Genomic DNA, 20,560 nt, shown 5'->3' with positions numbered 1-20,560 from the left:
AGCCACACTCTGGTGACAGAGCAGCAAGGTGGAAGGAGCCTGAGACCCTGAAAACTACAGAGAAGAATCACCCTACGGGCTTGGATTTCATGCAAAAAAGAAATAAACTGTCTTATTGAAGCCACTGTAATTTGAGGTCCCTGTCATGCTCACTGAGGCTCTAACCTACTTGGTAGAAAGGTGGGGTTGGAGAGTCAGGCAGGGGCCGGGAGGCCAAGGTGAGGGAAGAAACCAATGAGGAAGGATTCCAAGGCCCACCTGCTCCAGGTGAGAGTCCCAGTGGGTGCCCCTCCCACCGCTGAGTAATAGGATTTTCCCCACGTTCCCTTTAGGACGTTGCAAGACACACAGCCTAGTCTCTCGTGCTTATCTCCTGAGATGTCCTTTAAGATTACTTAGATACCCTTTCATTTTACCCACAGGGAAACTGAGGCCCAGACAGGAAGTAGCCCGCCCTTGTCCTCAGGAAAGAGCCAGTTCCCTTGAATATCCTCCTGCGTCAAGTGGCCATAATTTGCTTCTACATCTACTGAGAATCAGACCAGCTGATTCTCATTCATTCATTCATTTATTCATTCACACGTCCATCTGTGAAATACTTTTTGTAAAGCAAGATGGTCACAGGAGCCTCTATTGTAGGGAGGGGAAAGTCCTTCCTAATCAACGCCTTCTGCACCCAACGAGGTATTTCTAACCCAAAGATGCAGGGGAGAAGGTAACGACATGGGGCTGCCCCTAGCCCGCCGCCCCCCACACCTGCCCCAGCCTCACCCCAGCAGCACCTCCACCTCCTCCCCGAGCCCTTGGGGTTCCTACCTTCACGGCCACCGCCGTCTCCAGCCTCTGGCCTCGCCTGTCCCCTCCCAGTGGTCAGAGGAGCCAGGCACCATGCGCCATGAATCCGAGAAGAGACCCGATCCCTGCCCTCCCGGAGCTTACCGGCCTGAGCGTGGGATCCTCCAGATCCGCCTCTCCACACACACAGGGCTCACCTGGGAGCAGCTCAGGGCTCACCTGGGTGGAGCCGGCGGGGGGCTGGGGGGGCCTGACCCCGACCTCTCACCTGGGAGCAGCTCATGTAAAGCGCTCGTAGCTCACCCCGGGCTGATGGTTCCAGCCTCCAAGACACCCCGAGGCCTCCTTGGCTGCTTGGTAATCAGACCAGGTACCTGTAAGGAGACGTGACTCTCATTTTCACTTAACTGGCAAATCCACATCATCAAAGAGGCGTAGATGCTCAGTGGCCCTTCCTTCCCTCGCCAGTGACCATTAACCTTTAAAAAGATGCTTCCTGAGCCGTTTGCTGAGCCTCGTTCTCTGTGCCAGGTGTGATGAGGCCCATACGTGGGCCAGACTCGGGAGGGGGTGAACGTGAGAAATGCCACAAACGAGAGACCCGGGCAGAGCGGGCCCCGGAGTGGGTGTGTCAGCCGCCACGCCGGAGCCCAGCCCCGGGGCTCTGGGACAGCGAAAGCCAAGTCTCGTTCAAGAAGTGAGTTCTACTGAGACAACGGCGGCAGAAATTAAAAAGCCAGATGCTGTCGCTCCTCTGATCTAAGCCCTCTGCTTCCCCTGACTCGGCGTAGAAGCCAAGTCCTTACACCCACCTTGGGGCCTTTCTGACTCGGCCCCTCCGCACCGCTCTGACTCCCCTGCCCCTCGGCCCCTTCCTCTCTCCTGTCTGGTTATACTGACCGCCTTGCTGAGCCTGGAGGTCCAGCTCCACGCCCACCCCAGGGCCTTTGCACGAAACCTCCTCCCCCAGCTAGTCTTAGGGCTGCTCCCTCTCTGTGGCTTTCTCAGGGGGCCTCCCTCACCCCACTTTTAAAATAACACCCCTACCGCATCCTCCACACTCAGGGTCCCCCTCCCTGCTTCACTTCTCGCCAAAGCACCGACCAGCACTGACACCATCCCTTTTACCAGTTGACGTCGGCGTTCGTCCCTCTGTGTTAGGAAGTACCGATCCTGTAGGGAGGGATCTTTCCGTCTTGTTCACGGCTTTGTTCCCAGTGCTCAGAACAGGTCAGACACGCAGCGGACACTTCATAAACATCTGTGGAATGAGTGAGTGAATGCATGAATGAATGAAGAAAATCATACCTGAAGGACAAACCCCTGAGACCTGGAAGAACTTGTTGATTAAAGGGGTGAAGTTCCAGAGTCCACGTCCCTCCATTTGCTGAAGGGAGAGATTAAGAAATACAGTTATCCAGTGGGACGGCCTCGTGCCCGGGGCCTGAGTTGGCAGCAAACTGGCCGTCACGGTGACGCCCTCCGTGCACAGGGGCAGAGACACGGGCGGAACAGCAGGGCCAGCTGCGCGGCGGCTGCTCCCCCAGAGCCACGTGCTGCCGATTTAGAGGCTGCGGCATCTTGCTCCCGCTCCGCTCTGCCTGAGCCCTCCCCGCCCAGCCCTCCCCAGGCAGCTCCTCTCCATCGTCTGGGGCTCAGCTCACATCCAGCTCCGCAGAGAGCCCGCTCCCCACCTCGGGATCCGGCGTGACGCCCCCTCCCCCAATCACGCGCCGTGGTTTCGATTCCTCAACGCGCTCATCGCTCCCTGACTTTCTCTGGTTCACTCCTTCATGCACTTGCTTGTTCTCGCTGAACCCCCATGAGGACATCAGCTCCGTTTGGAGGGGGACCTTCCTGCCTCGCTCACTGCTGAACAACCCCCAGCCCCGTTCAGGGTCCAACACACGGTAGGTGTTCAATAAACATTTGTGAAATGAATGGCTGGAGGAAACAAGTGTGCATACACTTTGAGGATTTATAAAGTGACATGGAAATTACCAATTCTTTGAGGGCCTGCAAGTAACATTTACCGTCATCCCGGGGGGGTTAGTTAGATGTGGCCTGATGTGAAGATAGCTGTGAAGACGGAAGGGTGGCCCAATTAGCTTCCCACACCCCCTCGGGCTTTTCTGTACTTCAATAAAAATGTTACCTTTCCTCCTTTTGAATCTGTCTTCATCGAAGCCCCAGTAACGATGGAATACAGCAATTACTTGCTTTTTCTTGTTTCCCCTTTAGGACACAACATGATTGTGTTACTGTTGGTTCAGTGGCTGAACGCCCTCCTCTGTCTCGGGAGGACCACGGTGTAGCATTCAGGGGGTTGGGCCACCCAGGAGTGACCAGGACTCTAGTGCCCCTTCTGCTCCTGCTACCTGCCCAGGCCACGTCACGCCTGGGCCTCAGGGCTGCTGCTGCCGCCTATGGGATGAAAACTGTGATGAAATGACCCCTGAGGTCCCACCAGCTTTGACCTGCTTTACTCAATGGCTCCCTGACAAGGTTGTAGAGGGTAGAATCTGGCTGGGGACCAGCTCCTGGAGTGGGCGTTGGTGCAATGGCCCTGTTCCCTCCTATGGATAAGGGCCCGTCCATCCTCCTCGGAGGATCTAATTCACCCCGATTCCTACCTGTCTGCCCGTCTCCTCCTGCGGCCCAGACCCCAAGGACGCCCTGGCTCCTCCGAGGCCCGGTGCTCTGCTCCCCCGTTTCCTTCTAGTCAGTTCCTCTTGTCCTGGCCTCAGAATCCAACCTGCAACCTCAGATCCCGAGTGACTCAACCACCACCTTTCACCAGGACAGGTTCCCGAGTCTTCAGGCCCCCAAGGGGCCTTCCTGGCACATCTCAGATGACGGAGCACCTCCAAGGAACCCCAGGACCTCAACACCCTCATCAAGAGCTTCAGGAGGGACCCCCGTTGGGAGACCACCATGGGGACCTTGGGGACCGTGGGACAGGCCAGGCGGGGCCCCCACTCAGGCCTCGGTGTGTTGACTCAGGTCGTGGCTTCTGTTCCCCTGCCTCGACTCTCCCTCCAGCAGACCAGCCCCCGCTCTCCCGCCCACGCCCTGTGTCACCTGTTGTGACCTGCGGGCTGGCCAGGCTGTCCTCACGACCCCCACAAGGAGCAGGAGGTTGTGGGAAGGGGAGGGGCGGTGACGCCTGTGAACGTGGGCGTGAACGAGGTCAGGAGCTTGATAGTCCTCTGGGGCTAAAACTGCTCCGGGAATAATGCTGCCTCGTAATATTTAAGTAGACATTTATCAGATGTGTTTCCATGGGGCCCCACCTTCAGGAGGGATTGGATCCCATCACTGTGGGTGTCACTTCACACGTCAGCTGCATCGAACGATCAGACACTCTGCTGCCCTCCCCTCCCAGCCCCAGTCCCCCGACCAGGTGTCCCCCAGGGCCCGGCCGCGCGGCTTCTGCTGGGGCCCAATGTCCCCCAGGGCCCGGCCGCGCGGCTTCTGCTGGGGCCCAGCGCAGAGCTTGGTGCGGTTGGTGCGGTTCCATGAGACCCGGGAACCGGGCCGTGCTGGGATCCGTGGTGACCAAGTCCCTCGTGAATTAAATCATTTAACAGATGAAATGGAAAAGGGCTCCTCGCTTTCCTTTTGAATGAGCCGTGAAATAGGCTCCGGGACCGGCCTCCAGGGCGAAGCAGTCAGCAAGGCCTGGCTCCCAGAGGGACTGATGAGGTGTCAGAAGACGGGCGCCAGGAGGACACGGCGCTCGGGAGCACCTGTCACAGTGCACAGTAGTGGAGCCTGTGTCCACAGGAGCCCCGGCCTCGAGAGGCTGGAATGGGCGAGAGGGGTGTCTCCGGGTGCCCACTGGCCACATGCTGACGGGCGTCCCCACTCTGGGCGACCAAGCACCAGAGCTGAAATCCTTGGCCTCCCATCAGGGAGCGGGTTTGGATTCTGGTCAGAGAAGCTCCTGTCCACACTCTGGGTCACTGACGCAATTCTTCTCCAAGTGCTGGAGTTCCTCGTCAGAGGGAGCTGCTGGGGCACAAATGACACTCAGTCAGGCAGCGACTTGGTTTCCTCATTGGTTCGAAGGCAGGTCCATCCAACCCTGAGAAGGTGGAACCCAGGACTAGCGGGTCCCGGCAATGAATTCTCCGCAAATTAAAGAACAACAAAGCACAGTAAATCGGACTTGCACAAATGCTTTTCAACACGTACTACTCTGTGCCTGTGAGGACACAGCCACATGGACACAGAATGCCCACCAGTGGGGGCTCTCAGTCCCAGTGTCTCCAAAAACAATTTGGTGGCCATATCAAGAGCTTTTTAAAAAGCACTAACTCCAGATGCACTCATTGTACACATAAGACTTTATTTTAAGGAACAATTCATAAATGTGAACAGAAGTTACTCAGTAAGATGTTTTACTGCAACGTAAATTTTAACAGCAAAAGGAAACAACACAAGCGTCCAACAAAATAAGAATGGAGAAGATTGCATAAATTGTCTAGATAAGGGAATGTTGAAGGATAATAGTATAATATGTTTACAAGAAGTTTTTAATAGCATAGAAAATGCTCATGGTATCACATGAAGTGAAAAAAAAGCAGGTTATAAAACTATGAAATGGTACAGATGAACCAGTTTGCAAGGCAGAAATAGAGACACAGATGTAGAGAACAAATGTATGGACACCAAGAGTGGAAAGGGGGGGAGATGAATTGGGAGATTGGGATTAACATATATACACTAATATGTATAACATAGATAACTAATGAGAATGTGCTGTATAGCCCAGGGAACTCTACTTCACTTTGCTGTACAGTAGAAACTAATACAACATTGGAAAACAACTATACCCCAATTTTAAAAAAGAAAGAAAAAAGAAATAAAATAGTTTGGTTAAAATAAAATAGATAACCAACAAGGACCTACCGTATAGCACACGGAACTCTGCTCAATATTCTGTAATAACCTAAATGGGAAAATAAGTTGAAAAAGAATAGATACATGTATATGTATAACTGAATCACTTTGCTGTACACCAAAAACTAACACAATGCTGTTAATCAACTACACTACAATATAAAATAAAAATTTAAAAAAAAGAACTATGTTAAGCTCTTGTCACATATACACTCATATTCAGAGAAAAAACTTGAGTAAGAGATAAGTCAAGATGGCAGCAGTGGTGACATATGAGTGGTACAATCATGTTGGTTTTCATTTTCTCCTTTAGAGTAATTTTCCAAATTTTCTAGAATGAACAAGTCTTTTAAAATCAGAAGGAAAAAAAGTTATTTAAAGTTGCCAACAGCCACCAGGTAAAAAGCACAATATTCTTAGCAGTTTCTGCAAAATATAAGACCTTTCATAAAATATACAGGTCTTTTAATAATTGATATTTCATTTTCAATTAAAATTCTATCAAAGCTTATAAAATGATTTGAGGAAAGGAATGTTCAAAGCATTCATTAACATTCTCTATTTGTGTTTGAGAAAGAAACCCAGCAGTTGAATTCCTTTGGAAAGTGTAAAAATTGGTGGTTTGGTTTTAAATCAATATCTCTAACATATTCATGCCACTTGGTAAATTTTCTGCTCTCTGTCAGCTTTAGAATGCATAACTGTCATGAATTTGAGAAGTAAATCTATCATTTTGAACAGCCTTTAGAAAATAGGGTTGAGGGACTTCCCTGGCAGTCCAGTGGTTAAGATGCCATGCTTCCAAAGCAACGGGTGTGGGTTCGAACCCTGGTCGGGGAACTAAGATCCCACATGCTGTGTGACCAAAAAAAAAAGGAAAGACAGAAAGAAAAGAAAAAAAATAGGGTTGAATACTTTTTACATGATTTTCTCACACAGTTATAAAACAATCTCATTTGTCTCTGCAAATACAAATACCTTCTTAACATTTAAACTATGAATTTACTGAGTCCCAGAATACGCAGTATCCCTGAATGTTACTCTCTTCCCTAAAATCCTTTAATACTTTCCCATTGCCCTAGCACATCCCAACTCTCCACCAACTTACTACGCCCAGGGTGGTCTGGCCCCACCTTCTCCTCTCTGCTGCCAGGCTGCTGCCCACTAGCCTTATCACAGTTCCTCAAACAGAACAGACTCAACCCAACTCAGAAGCTTTGCACTTGCTGTGCTCTGCAGAGATCCCCATTCAGAAATCTTAGCTTATCCAATAAGACAAGAAAATGAAATAACAGGTATGCAAATTGGAAAGAAGAAATAAAACTGTCCTTGTTTGCAAACGACATGATAGTCTGTTTAAATAATCTGAAAGAGTCAACCCACAGCTCCAAGCTGTGGTCAGTGTCATGCTGACTGGTCAGCCCCACTGTGTGACAAAGACAGGGGTGTGGGCAGACATGTTATGGCCACTCTCAGGGGTAGGGGTGGGATTGGCCCAGAGAGAGTGTCTGAGCTGCCCTGGAAGCCTGACGGGAGACTCATGGCACCTTCAGCATCATTATACTCAGACCCCAGACAGACCCCTGACAGCTTGGGCACAGGGTCCCCAGGTCCCTGCTGGGGGACACACCTGTGTCCACGCTGGTTGATATAGAGCTGCTGTCTCCATCCCCAAGTCACCCACACTGACATCCCAAGATGCAGCAGCTAAGGGGGCATCGCCAGCCCAGCGGGGAAGTAGAGGGGAGGGAATCAAATTATTTTTGAAACTTCTCACATTATTGAGGGTTAGACAGACCCACTGCTTAGGAAACTGTTGCTCAAAACCACTGATAATTCGATAGGCTTCTGAAAGAGAAATTCTTCTGGAGTTCTTCCCACAAAAGTAAAATTAATGGTTTATGACAGGTGTTACAAATCAGTCCTTATCTCAAAGGGAAACAGACTTTCACTGTAAGAACCAGAGATCATCTTTCTCCTCTGAGCATTTTCCAAAGAGACCATTTATTAAAAAGTAATCTTGTAGATTCCACTGATAGGAGGGAAGGTTAATCCGTTCACCTGATTGGTGAGGGAGGTCTGTGTGTCGATGACCCACATGTCATCCCCAGGACTGGCACACACCTTAGGGCTCTGAGGTGACCAGGCTTTGAGGCACAAGCCCAGCCCTGGCATCCTTCTCCACACATTCACAGGGGTCACCTCCAACAGCCATGCTTGACCCAAACTCCTGCCCAGGGCTGACTGGATGAGGGCAGAGCTCCTGACCTGGTCAGGACCAATCAGAATCTGCTTGAGGTCACTGAACTAAGGAGACATACATTGGGTTACCATGGGACCACCATTTCCAGCCATGTCCTCAGAGGGACAGAAAGAAGAGTAATGCAGTGGATGACCAGAGAGGATGTGTGGCTCCAGGACAAGGGACAGACGGGCCACGTGGTATCCTGATGGCCTGCAAGGACTCGGTCCTGCCCTCCTGAGCCTGGGCCCCACCTCCTGCTTCCCTCTTCCGGCAGATGGCCTGTGTCCGGGCAATGCATCCCCTGCCTTAGGTCCAGCTGGTCTGACTGGATGTCTGCCCTGCTCCACCAGAAGTTACCTCAACAAGTCCCCTTGTTTTCTCCCATGGAGACAAGATCTCAGAGTTTCAGTGGAGGGATGCTGGTAAGAGGTGGCACCGGAGGGTTACCGTTTCTTCTGGCAGCAGGAGGGTGGGTGGCGAGAGTGTTCTCACCCGGATGGCCAGACGGGCCGGGGGCAGTCAAGGCTCTTGGCTGGGAGCCGTAGTGACCCACGTGGGTGACGTGAGCACAGTGGGCTTTCCCTGCAGGATCTTGAGCCCCACAGACTAGAAGAGACGCAGAGGACCAGGCGGAAACCACAGGACTCCGTGGGGCTAAGAAGGACCATCTCGCACCAGAACGGGCTGATCAGGACGCTGCCTGGGAAAGTGACCTCCTGCGATCCCTCTTCTGTTCTTCACTTGCTCAAAACAGAGTTCAGGAAAGAGCGTGTAGGGGCCAGACTTAGACCAGCGCCCACCCCTCAGGAAAGCCGGGTGGAGAGGGAGGACCTCGACCCTTAGCTTTCGTGACAGGACGTGTCACCAGGGGCTATCCCGCACCCCTCTTACCTGGGGGAGGAGTGATTCCCAAAAGGACGATTGGAGCTTCAGCGAGGGGATCCAATTGTGGGCAGCCAGAAATGATCCCTGCGCCACTTGGGACAGGACCACGGTGAGCCTTGGGTGCCGGGCTCATGTGAGCTTCCCCTATAGGGGCACCGGGGGGCAGGGGACACATGGTGTTTATGGAAAAGGCAGCTCTCGGGACTCTTGACTCCAACTGAAATGCTACAATGTACTCGTGGGGTTATTTCTTTTTACAATGAATATTTATCACTTTCATAGTAAAAACGATTTTTCATTTAGAAAATTAAAAAGCTACCGTCTCGGGGCTTTCCTGGGGGCGCAGTCGTTGAGAGTACGCCTGCCGATGCAGGGGACGCGGGTTCGTGCCCCGGTCCGGGAAGATCCCACATGCCGCGGAGCGGCTGGGCCCGTGAGCCATGGCCGCTGAGCCTGCGCGTCCGGAGCCTGTGCTCCGCAACGGGAGAGGCCGCAACGGTGAGAGGCCCGCGTACCGCAAAAAAATAATAACAATACTAACAACAATTTAACGCTGTGCGTCCTCATTCCTACTGTGAAGCAGCGGCCTGGGCTCAGTGGAAGAGCTGGGGTGTGCTGAAGAGAAGTATCAACGGCAGCAGCTATGAAAGTCTCTCCCCAAGGTGAGTGAGGAGGCTGGGAGAGGGGGCGACAGGGAGGGGAGAAAGGAGGGGAAAGATCACCCTGTCCCCCATCCACCTGTCCGCACCACCTCCACACAGGGAGGCAAGATACAGAGGAGGGTGAGCGGCTGCAGTTCAACAAAGACCTGAGGTCCTGCCTCCACACTGCCTTTTTCAAGGCAATGATAAACGGAAGACATTCTGGTCATTTTTCCCCACAAGGTCTAACATCAAGAACCATGTCCTTATTCGTTCCCAGCCAAGGTTGTTTGGTAACTGCATTAGTTTGTTCATTTATTCATTTCATAGATATTTATTGAAGGTCTACTATGTGCTAGAAATCCTGCAAGTGCTTGAGATGCAGCAATAAAACATACAATTCAAACATCTGCCCTTAAAAGCATATTGTCAAGTAGAAAGAAAGTGGCAAACGACGACACAAAATGTAAGGGATGTGTATCAGATACGTGTTACGTGTCGTCTCAGGTATTTTCAGCCCTACCGTCTCCCACTGTAGAAACTGGCTTATTGAAGGTCCACAGGTGTCCTATCACCTCCTATTCACCCCATCAGTGAGGGAGAGATCCCCCACCCTAAACTGCTGAAATAGCTAAACACACAACACCGGACACTGGACAGAGGAGCCTGACAGCAGTTTATTAGTCACATATACTCAAAGCCCAGGAGGCAGGACACTCCACGTCAAGCAGAGCCACGTGGGGGCTGCACCTGGGAACAGAGTGAACAAGCAGGGGCTGTGGGACGCAGGCTTTATAGTAACAAGAGGGTGAGGTTGTCCCTGGTTCCCATGGGAGGATGTTATTGAGTTATGTGAATAATTCCATGGGCCAGCAGGGAAGTGAAACCACAGGTGGTGGCAGGGGCTGAGACCTGAACACCTGCCCTTGGCTCAAGGAATTTCAATGATGCTTCCACATTTCCACTAAACATTGGCATGTCCCTGTGGTTCTTCCACAAGAAGAAAGGATGGAGAAACTATGGCAGAATCAACAAGCTGCGCCTGGATGACTATGATGCTTCCAGTAAAAGTCTTTTTAACCTGAATTATCTGGGGCATCTACCCTGCTTTCCCTTTCTCAGTCTATGCTGCTTTCATGAATCCTTGGACATAAATCCACATTTGCATCTAAGCCTTCTGTTTGTTTTCTTCTGCCCGTTGGAAGGAAGGCAAAGTAGGGGACATTTAATGACCTGCTTCCGCTCTCTGGTTCCATGATATTAATCTGACCACACAGGATCCTTAATGCTTCACCATCACAAAGACTCAGTTTCATACATGAATGAATCGATGTCAAATGGGAGGGGGGGCACGTGCCATGTTTTCCTGACACCTCTTAAATGCGTTCTTATTTCATATTGATACAGATCAGGGGCCGTGGGTCATGCTGACAAGCTCGTGAACTACCTGCTACTCACCAACAATACGAGGTCCTGTTTTCCTGATGGAGCAGTTGATGTTGATTGCAGAGGATGTCCGTGAACTTGAAATTGTTTTGATTGTTGTTTACCCGCCAGGGACCTTGAGCTTGAGACCTTCCTACTCCACACAGAGGTGCAGATGACACACATGGTGGGAGTACTGTCGAGAGACATAAATTAGAGCAACTAGAGTGAGATGGAGAAAGAGAAGGATGCGTTTCTAATTGGGGCATCATTACAGGGCTTCTGAGAAGCTAAGAGAGATACAGCATCGACATCGAAACCCCCGAAGTGACAGGCAGAAGTGACCACATCTAGAGCCAGAGGCCATGAACATAACTGACAGGCTTTATGACCCTGAGGGGGAGGCAAAATCACTCTGACGTGACAATATGCTAAAGTGGGCGTTTCATTGTTTTCCAGAAGCTGTAATTTTCAGATGATGACTTCAGGGATCCTTTAAGGAGGATAACTGATTACCCGACAAAGAACTTGTAGCGTTTCCTCTTTACAGTGGAAGAGAGAAAAAGCAACAACTCAGCTCTTTCAAGCCGAAATGGAGCATTTTTCAGAAATAACATTGCAAAGTTTATAACAATGGGAGCCGGAGGAAACACAAATACATCTCGCCTTCTTGACAAATGAGATTTAATTAAGAGACTCTTCATGCTAGAAAACAAAGTCTTGCCTGTGCCACGAAGGGAAAAGCGACAGGCTGAGGGGGAGGGTGTCGCTGACAAACAGCCCTGCGTCGGTCCATTAATTATTCATAAACGTCCTTGTGATGGAATTCCACTGCTTCACCTATTTTTAGTTAATTCTCTATTTTTTTACTCCAAATGCTACTTGTGTTAATTGATGAAATAGTTAATCCAGACTACAATAAGCACAGATGAAACAGAGAGGCTTGGGTTTATCCGCTCGAGGAATTTTAATAATTTTACACTTTGCAGGGATGTAAAGCATGGGCACTGAAGGTATTTGCACAGAGATGCACCTGTGTCTCCCTGCTCCCCACGCAGACCTGCAGTTTAGTGGGATCTAAACCTCCCGGCCAGCTGGTGCTCGCCAGCCGACACTCCCAAAGCTGGGGGCTTCCATTCTGACCCTTTTGCCGGTCCCCACAACCATGGTCCCTGTGATTCCAGGTGGTCCTGAGGCTTCTCCTCAAAGCCCTGCGTCAGGCTCAGTCCCAGAACAAGATACATTGCTGACTGACTCTGAGATCCCTGCTGGCCACGCCAGAGCTCCTTTCTGCATATTTCCTGACCATCTCTCTGATTTTCTCCTGAGTTGTGACCAAGGTCCTAAAACTGAGGTCTGCCATCCCACCCAGGTTCTGAGCCATGAAGCTGGCTGTGGTGGGGAATGAGGTGGAAAAGAACAGCCCTAGACAAGGAGAACTTCCCATTACAACTGGAAACATCCGAAGAGGCAAATCTGACCCCAGTCACACCCCTGTTTCAAACCTTCCGGAAGCTGCCCACAGCCCTTAGGATGGAGCCCAAACTCCCAGGCCCCTGCCCCTCACCAGTCCCACCTCCCACCACTCACCTCTGTGTTCACTGGGTCCCGGCCTTGGACATACCAGGCTCCCAGCACCTCGGGGCCTTTGCACATGCTGTCCCCTCCTCCTGGAATGTTTCCCCACCCCCACCCCAATTCCTCACCTAGTTACCTGCAGCTCACCCGTCATGTCTCAGATGAAATGTCACCTCCTTGAGGGATTCTTTTGTGTCTGTCATTATCCCCGCATCCTGGCCCAGGTACCAGGTCAGTTCCCCCGAAGCTCCTCTCATGACACCACAGTGTGTTTCTTTCCCCGCAAAGACCACATGTAATGACATGAGGTCTTTATTAGCTGAGGACAATCCAAACAGATAAAAAGCCATTTGAGGCAAATCCAATTAAATTAGGTATCAAAGCTTCATAGCAAATGTTTTGTAATTTAACAAATATGTATCTGGGATTTACTTTCGGCCAAGCGCTATTCTCAGTAACCTACCCATGTTGAATTGCTCAATCTTCCGCACCATGGATACTGGTGCTATTATCCCCATTTACAGGTAAGGATACTGAGGCACAGGAAGGCTGCCCAGCTAGTAATTGGCACAGTCAGAGTTCCTGCTCTCAACCACCTCTTCTGAACTAAAGGCCTCGTCTAGAAAAAATGAAACTAAATCCGATGACAAATAAGTTTTTATTTCATATTTAACAACGTGTAGGTGATAGTGGAAAATTTGCCTTAATTCTCAGAGTAATCAAAGAATGAATCAAGCACAAATTTTTTACATCATTTTTCTGATAAAACTGCAGCACGGTTGACATCCTTCCCTCCAGGCCTGGCTTTTGCAGCCTGATCAAAGGAGCCTCATTTTCAGAAAGACTCAAGGGCTTCTGGAGCCTCCCCAGGGGTCTCTCCCAACCCTCTCAGCCCCCATTCTCTCTTGAAGAGCCTGCTTCATCCTCATCCCTGCTGGCTTCTCTTCTCCAGTGTTAATTGGCCTGAATCTGCCAGATCCTCATTGTTTGTGACTTTGTGGGTGATTCCTTCAAGGAACACCCCCTGTTGTGTGACGATATGTACAAGCTCACCCGCAGCCCCACGGTGCCCCCCATCTCTGCTGTGAGACCCCCTAGTGGGGACCCGCCTGATCACTCATACTCGGTGGTGGGCAGAGGACAGACAGCTCTGAGAGCCAACTGTGAAATGTACAGGAATTTTACTAACTGATGGCTTGGAATCAGCCATGGTAAGAGAATAGACACCATGGAAATCAGCAAACCAGGGGTTTTTTTTTCCCTAAAGCACCAGTTTACAAACATACCACTGCAGTCTCATCTCATGTACAGCCCTGACTTTTGGGTGGAAATCCCTGTTATCAAATTTGGGCCCCCCCCTCCCAGGGGCTTCCCCGTGCAGACCCACTTCACTAAAAGTGGGTCGTGAGCCCGGAACCCACTGTACTAAGACCACTTCTCCTCCTCTTCGCTCCATCCACTAACAGCCCCCTGGGTCTTTGTTCTAGGACAAAAATTCATGCTTTACACGGATGTGCCTTGAGGGCTCACTATGTGCCAGGAGCTGTCCTGGGTGCTGAAATTATTTGCCTCGGGGGCAATCGGACGCTGGGTGGTTCTAAGATCTCAGACCCATGACTCTAGTTGAATTCACCTATCAGACAAGGAAAGGGGTGTTACAGTTTGTAATAAATAGGCCTGTCCTTGAGGGTCAAGCACACACAAAAAGAAGGCGAGAGTCCAGCTCCGTGTACTATTCATCCTACCCTGAGGACCCACCTCTTCTGATCCCCACGGTGGCCAGTGGTCAGTCACTCCACCCAGTCCAGGACTGCAATGGGGGGGTGGGGGGGGAGAGGAGGACAGGAGTCCCTCAGGATGATGTAACCTCAGAAAGGAGCATCTAAAATACAGTCAGGGGCTTCCCTGGTGGCGCAGTGGTTGAGAGTTCGCCTGCCGATGCAGGGGACACAGGTTCGTGCCCCGGTCCGGGAAGATCCCACATGCCGCGGAGCGGCTGGACCCGTGAGCCATGGCCGCTGAGCCTGCGCGTCCGGAGCCTGTGCTCCACAACGGGAGAGGCCACAACAGTGAGAGGCCCGCATACCGCACATAAATACATGATAAAATACAGTCATACCCACCACCTTCAACTTGCTGGCTTCAACTGCCAGCAAACTGGCTCTACCTGCTCAGTCTGCTTTCACACACGGCAACCGCTGCCTTCCCAGACTGTTGTTACCTGGATCTCAAGAGACCCCAGACCCCAGGAGGTATGGACAGAGGGGTCAGATCTGCCGCATCTGTTTGACTGATCAAGAGCCTCCTTGTTCTCCTTGCTCCAGTTTGTTCATGTCACACTTGACACGTCTTAGGCCCTGAATAAATATTTTCCTGAAGGAGTGACAGGAACTTTGTTTTGGGAAGGTGCTGCAGGCTTTTGACTTCGGACTGAGAATCGCCTTCAATAATCAAGAGATCTTCCGTTTTAATTCATTCATCGAACATATTGTTTCTTTCTGAGATGTTGATTTGATCCCTTTCTTAGTTTCTTTGTCCGTGTGGGAAGCAGACAGCGAATTGCCTGAATACGGAGCCGTTAGTGGAGCTGCCATAATTGGCTAATTTGCTTCTCTCTCTCCCGTAGCGCAATCAGAGAGTGTCTTCACGGGAGGCTGGTTACGCTATGGAGCGTGTCCTTTCCTTCTGCAGCTGCGGGTGGCCTGGAGCGGGGGCGGGGGAGGGGCCGGGGAAAGGTGGAGCATATCCCCACCGTTCACCCCAAACAAAACATCCTAATTCTCATGCACCAGCCACTACATTGTAATACAGTAGAAGGCGGAAACCTGCGTGCATCCTAACAGTCCTAGGAGCTTTTCAAACGGGGAAGGAAGCCTCTTAGTTTTCCTGGACTTGCCCTCTGGGCCCGAGGTTTAGCCTAGGTGAGAGGTCCAGATGTCCTTACCGATGTTTTAGCTTAAAGGACACAATTCTTCCTGCTACAAAGCTTTCTTTCAAAAAACAATAAACCATGGGCAGGAGTTTAGAAGCCTCTGTGCTCATGTGACTTTTGGCCCCCTCTTCTTATGACTAATTGGTCTAATTGTATTTCTTTACTGGACATCATCATCTGAGATGACCAGTGTTTATTTTGTGGCCAAGGGACAGGTTTTTGACTTCTCTAAGCCTCGATTTTCTGGTCTTTTAAAGGTTATTGTTAGAAGCAGATGAATAATGTAGACGGATCTATCGCAGGGCCTGCCTCGGATGTGTTGATCAGTAAATTCCTGCCTTCCATCCTTCCTGCCCTCCTTCCATCTCTCCTTCATTCCATCCTTTTTTTTCTTCCCTCTCTCCCTCTTTGCCTTATTATCCTTCTCCTGAATGATAGGGAAACAATTGCTCTTCAGATCTGTCTAGACCTATCCTTTGGTTGGTAAAAGCAAATGGTGTGTGATTCCTCATGTCACACAGAGGCAGCTGCGATAGGAGCTGTTTTTACAGGGCAGGCAGAGGGTCACAGGCTTGTCCCCAACCACAATTCCTGTTCTCTGTCTGATTTGTTTTATTTTATTTTATTTTCCCCAACTTATTATTCTGAAAGATGTTACAGCTCCAGAAAAGTTTAAAGAGTAGCACGATGAACACCCACATATCATACCCTCTTTATCTCAGTCACCAGCTGGTAACACTGAGCCATGCTTCCTTCAGTCTCTGTGTGTATTATTTACAATATGTGTCTGGATTTTTTTTCCTTTTTATTTTTGCCTAAATCATTTGAGAGTATGGTACAAACAACACGGTATTTCATGCCCCAACACTTTAGTGTAGATGTCATTAAAAAAATGATCTCCTGCAAAATGTCTAATCATTTTTACCCTCATAATATTTAATGTTGATGCAGAAATATAGTTTAATATACAGTCCAAGTTTAGAGCTTTTTCCCTTAATTCTGTAATCCTATAAACAATCGTACCTTGCCTTTGGTAGTCATGACTCATCTCCTAGAACAATGAACCCTCCTTTCTTGTTTTTCATGATTTTGACATTTTTTAAAGATTTTTGTCTTGTACCAGAAAGCTAGGAAGTACTCAAAGGAGGATGGGGATAAATCAAGGAAACAGAAGCTGGAATAAAGGGGCTCCTGAAACAGTGCATAAAACATGGACCAGCTTAAACTGGTTTTGCCTCCTTAGTAGGTTGATTGAGTATGCAAACCTTGAGTTATTTTACAGAGACAGCACTGCGCATCTGCAAGGTAGGAACCCACGTCTCCAGGATGACCTCAGAACCAAGAATCTTCAGTCTACAGAACTCAAAGAATAGAAATGTTGCCACCTGAGCCATTTACAAAGTAAGAAGCCCTTCAATAAGGAAAACCTGTCTTCCAGCAGCATGAGTAGCTTATACAGATTGATTCAAGACTAGCGAATCAGCTTCCAAGTTTGAAATTCCCCTAAACCTTTAAATTTCCCCCTGAACCCAGGATCACAGAGATATTTGAGAGCCTTGTGTTCCGTTTCCTTGCCAGTCGATCTCACAGAAAAAACTTTATTTTCCCAAAAGCTGGTGCCACAGTGTTGGCTCCTATGTGTGTCGGGTAGCAAGCCGTCACTCGGTAACAATTTTGGCAACAATTTTTGGCAGGTCTTGTGACTACCTGCCCAAGGCACTATAGTCCCCAGCAGAGTGTGTGCTCTCGTCACCAACCCTGAGTGGTCCATCAGACTGAATTTGTCTAGAGGGTTGGCTTTTGGGTTCCTGCTTCCCCCGCCTCCACAGTACTCCAGGCTCCTTGGTGCTACTTTCAATTTTGAGAGAAGAAACAGCTCCTGCTTCAAAGGTCTTTTGGGTGAGTAACCTCGTTAAAATGTGCCTGTGCCTAAGTTATTTAATAACCTCATCAGGATTGTGGGTTAGGGGCCCACCCTGGGGAGATTTTGTTCAACTTAGAGGTCAAAACTTTGGGTTGGATTCCCAAGGCCAGGATCGTGGGTCAGTAGGCCCACCCCAAAGAGACTTTATGAAGGGCTTAGCTGCTGAGATATTCAAACCCTGGGTTAGAGTCCCAGGCCTTTGGGGTCTTTGTCTACGTTATCTATGTTTGATTGTTTTATTTGGTAGGAATTGGCTAATTGTGGTTAACTATTGGATGACAGCAGCAAAACTTTATTGAAGCTGCTTTGTGTCATTTTGCTCTGGTCATCCTGAGAGAAAAACTTTCCAAAATGGGGAATGTCAACAGTACACCTGCTACTTTAACAGGAAGAGGAAAAAAGGAAGAAAAATGTGATTGTACCAGTCAATCTAAGGAATAGAGTAGGCACATTGGGCTTCCCTGGTGGCGCAGTGGTTGAGAGTCCGCCTGCCGATGCAGGGGACACGGGTTCGTGCCCCGGTCCGGGAAGATCCCACATGCCACGGAGCGGCTAAGCCTGTGAGCCATGGCTGCTGAGCCTGCGCATCCGGAGCCTGTGCTCCGCAACAGGAGAGGCCACAGCAGTGAGAGGCCCGCGTACCGCAAAAAAAAAAAATGCATTACAATATACATTAGGTACAGACAAGTACTGTTTGCTTCCACTTATACCAGGTACCGAGAATAGTCAAATCTATAGAGTCAGAAAGTACATCGGTAGATGCCAGGTACCAGGGGTGGGGAGGGGAATGGGGAGTCGGTGTTTAATGGGGACAGAGTTTCAGTTCAGGAAGGTGAAAATTTCGGGAGATGGATGATGGTGAGAGTGGCACAACAATATGAATGTATTTAGTGCCACTGAACTGTACAGATAAATATGGTTAAAATAGTATGTTTTATATTATGTGACTTTTACCACAATAAAAAAACATTTTAAAAAATAAATAAATGGGAAATAGAAGGAGTAGAATCAGTGAACTGGGAGCTAGGAGAAATCCTCTATTTCCAATGGGTGGTCAGCACAGATGAAAAAGCACAGCTGTGTGTCTTTAGAGTGATTTAACGAAAGGCAGAGATTAGAGAGAAACAAGACAGGTGGGGCAATGTTACTAGATGAACAGGTATTTAAGAAGGTTGTAATTAAGGCAGGAACGGGACAGATTTTATGTAATTATTTGCAGTTTAAATAAGAAATATGGTAGTCAAACTTGGCCTACATTTAGGCAATTGTAAAGCAAAGCAAAAGTTTTCCAAAATGCAAAGAAAACTTGGTAAGAATTTTAGTGGACTTGCTGAAAATAGCCCTTAATTGTTATACATCTAGAAAGTGGCCTGAGAAGGTCAAAGTATTTTGAAGATGGAGATGATGTTTCTAATGCAGGTAGTATCTAACCATCATTTGGGTACAGGACTCTGTCAGCAAACGTGTGCTTGGTTCTGTTTGTACCTGTCCCTGTTGATAACAATATGGTGGTTCTAGCTACGTGCTTTTATTTGGTAAATCTTAACATATTAAGTTCTTGGTGTTTCATGTGACCTCCTACTCTATATGGTATACTGGAGTTATGAAAAGGAAAATGTTTCTTTTATAACACTGCCTAGTCCCAAAGTCAGCTGGAGTTTGGGGGAAAATGGCCTGAAAATGGGTCTTGGAGTTATAATACTATTTTCCAATTAAATTTCTTTTGCAAAAGAGGAGAAAGGGGACAGAATTGATTTTTCTCCCCATTTCTTGCAAGGGAAGATCCTTTATACAATTGGACACATTTTGGGTTTTCCTCACTGAGAATTTTAACCCTCTTTTATATGAGCCAAACTGGCAGGGAGTTAGCCTTGAACTGCTTTTAGGTGTGTGTGTGTGTATATATATAAAAGAGGAAATTTTGCCAAGAGGGACACACACATTGGTGGTGCCAAAGGCCACGGGCTCTATGGAGGACTTGGGCTGAGTATATTCCGCCTGGAAATTGCCCAGACATCTAGATGAGCTTGTCTGTGATCTCTGCTGGGGAGGCAAATGTTTTGGTCCTCTACCAGGAGGACCAAATTGATTAAAGAAGATCAACTTCCTCAGAAAGGAAGTGAAGGTTTGGGTATTTCAACCTCTATGCTCTTGAATTCCTCTCTCAAGCTCATCTGGGTCTAAGGCTCCTCACTTTATTTTTCAAGGTGATGCAGTCACCTCTTCTACCCTCCTTCTCTTGGGGCGAGTTTTTCCAGGCGGCAAGTGAGACAGTCGGGGCTCTCATAGGCCCCTCTGCAATGATCAAGCCTGCCTTAAGTACATGGGGGAAACTGTTAGGAACCTCTGACCACATTGGCTACAGTCTTGGAACTGCTGGGATAGATTGCTTGGCGGTTGGGTACCATGTGTGATTTTCAGGCCATGGTTCTCGACAACCACCTCTAATGGAAAGCTTCTCAGTGTTCCCTAAGTGAATCCTCAGACCCAGGCTGGTCTTGGAGACTGTCCATTCTCCTTGGGGCTCCCCCAGGGAATTCGTACAGCCGACTTGTGAATAGTTGCTACTACATTTGCTTGCTTGTTTCCAGAAACCTAACTAGGAGGTGGAATTGGTTCCAAAATCCTAAGGTTCTTGCTCTCACACCTCTTGAGGCTGTTTGATTTCTCCCTGCATTTGGGGGGAGTAAGGGAAGGCCATGTTCTAGAGACTTGCAATCCATAGACTGTTCTCAGCTCTTGGGTTTGAAACCTAGGATCCTGACTAAGCCTTTGACCTAGGGGTTGCTAGCTCATGCTTTCTCCAAACCTCCATTCTCAGAGTGGCCAGCTAACCCCTCAGAACCAGCGCCAAGGTGGAAAGCACTTGAGGCGGAAGCCCGGGTGCTTCCTATAAGGGAATAAAGTGTGCTCTGAGACATAGATTGGCAAACCCTGGTGCTTTCCTTCAGCTCCCATGAATTCAAGGGTTTTCCAGGTGACGCCAACTTTGCTACATCACATGGACAGTGAGTTTCTGGTAAGACTGCTGGTTGACATTGGGCCCAATTCATGAAGGCGAGGAAGAGGCCCTTGCTAAAGGTGGCTGTTCAGGCTCTTCCGTGGTTTTGCCGGCCAAGAAGTAAATTCTCTTGAGCGCTGCAATGCAGGAAACCCACTCATCCAACTGCAAAGCTCAGACTCCACTAAGGGTGTGTTTTTCTTCTGAGGATGGACGCCCACAGAGAGAC

General features: G+C 49.1%; 2 long non-coding RNA genes across 7 annotated transcripts in view; both read right to left on the bottom strand.

Annotated features, from left to right (window-relative positions):
- Positions 1-19: 19 nt before the first annotated feature.
- Positions 20-3,565, bottom strand: LOC137207959 (uncharacterized). Of its 2 annotated transcripts, none has more exons than XR_010935399.1 (4): positions 3,429-3,565; positions 2,951-3,219; positions 1,924-2,056; positions 20-1,169 (listed from the first exon to the last, which is right to left on the bottom strand). It is a non-coding gene; the product is annotated as an uncharacterized lncRNA (long non-coding RNA). The 2 variants fall into 2 exon arrangements; XR_010935400.1 differs by having other exon boundaries at positions 2,951-3,030; positions 3,429-3,555.
- A 634-nt stretch (positions 3,566-4,199) lies between these two features.
- Positions 4,200-20,560, bottom strand: part of LOC137207958 (uncharacterized) — a 29,681-nt gene continuing 13,320 nt past the window's right edge. The window contains exons 3-7 of one of the 5 annotated variants that reach the window (XR_010935398.1): positions 12,622-12,793; positions 10,930-11,092; positions 8,837-8,974; positions 5,710-6,555; positions 4,200-4,806 (exon numbers count right to left, since the gene is read on the bottom strand). This is a non-coding gene — a long non-coding RNA (uncharacterized lncRNA). Of the gene's footprint in view, positions 4,810-5,709; positions 6,556-8,836; positions 8,975-10,929; positions 11,093-12,621; positions 12,794-20,560 lie in introns of all 5 variants that reach the window. The other 4 variants (XR_010935396.1, XR_010935394.1, XR_010935395.1 and 1 more) reach the window with 4 other exon arrangements.

Source organism: Pseudorca crassidens, chromosome 15 (genome assembly GCF_039906515.1).
Source record: "Pseudorca crassidens isolate mPseCra1 chromosome 15, mPseCra1.hap1, whole genome shotgun sequence".
In the NCBI taxonomy this organism is placed as follows: domain Eukaryota; kingdom Metazoa; phylum Chordata; class Mammalia; order Artiodactyla; family Delphinidae; genus Pseudorca; species Pseudorca crassidens.
The sequence above is the reverse complement of the archived record's forward strand: the minus strand, read 5'-3'. Positions and strand labels throughout refer to the sequence as shown.